Below are 702 nucleotides of genomic sequence, written 5' to 3' on the forward strand. Positions count from 1 at the left end.
AGAGTCCTTTTTGCAGCAGAATCCAGTGGGCAGAGAATGGGGAAGTCTCTGAGCAAGTGGCCAAACAGGAAATCATCTGTGAAGTCTGATGGAAACACACACACACACCACACACACACACTCACACACACACACACTCACACACCACACACACACACCACACAGACACACCACACACACACACACTCACACATACTCACACACATATACACACACATACACACACTCACACACACACACTCACACACACTCTCACACACACGCTCACACACACACTCACTCACACACATACACACACACATACACACACCACACACACACACTCACACACTCACACACACACACCATACACACACTGAAGGAAGATGAAAGGAAACGAAAGTGAGAAATGGCATCAGGAAGCCTTGTGCTTTGAAGGGGTTTGAAAAATAGGTGAAGGCCAGCCCGGCCAGCCTGGCTCAGTGGTCAGCTTATGAGCCAGGAGGGCAGGGTTCGGTTCCGGTCAGGGCACAGCCCAGGTGGCAGGCTGGATCCCCAGGGCGGGGCGGGAGGGAGGCAGCCGGTCTAATGATTCTCTCATCGCGGAGGTTTCCATCGCTCCCGCCCTCCCCCTGGCTCTCTGAAATCAATAAAAAGAAAAAAGAAAGAGAAAAGTGGGTTAAGGCCTAAAATGAAAGTCAGAAAAGGAATAAAGACGGACCG

Source organism: Pipistrellus kuhlii, unplaced genomic scaffold (assembly GCF_014108245.1).
Source record: "Pipistrellus kuhlii isolate mPipKuh1 unplaced genomic scaffold, mPipKuh1.p scaffold_m20_p_105, whole genome shotgun sequence".
Lineage (NCBI taxonomy): Eukaryota > Metazoa > Chordata > Mammalia > Chiroptera > Vespertilionidae > Pipistrellus > Pipistrellus kuhlii.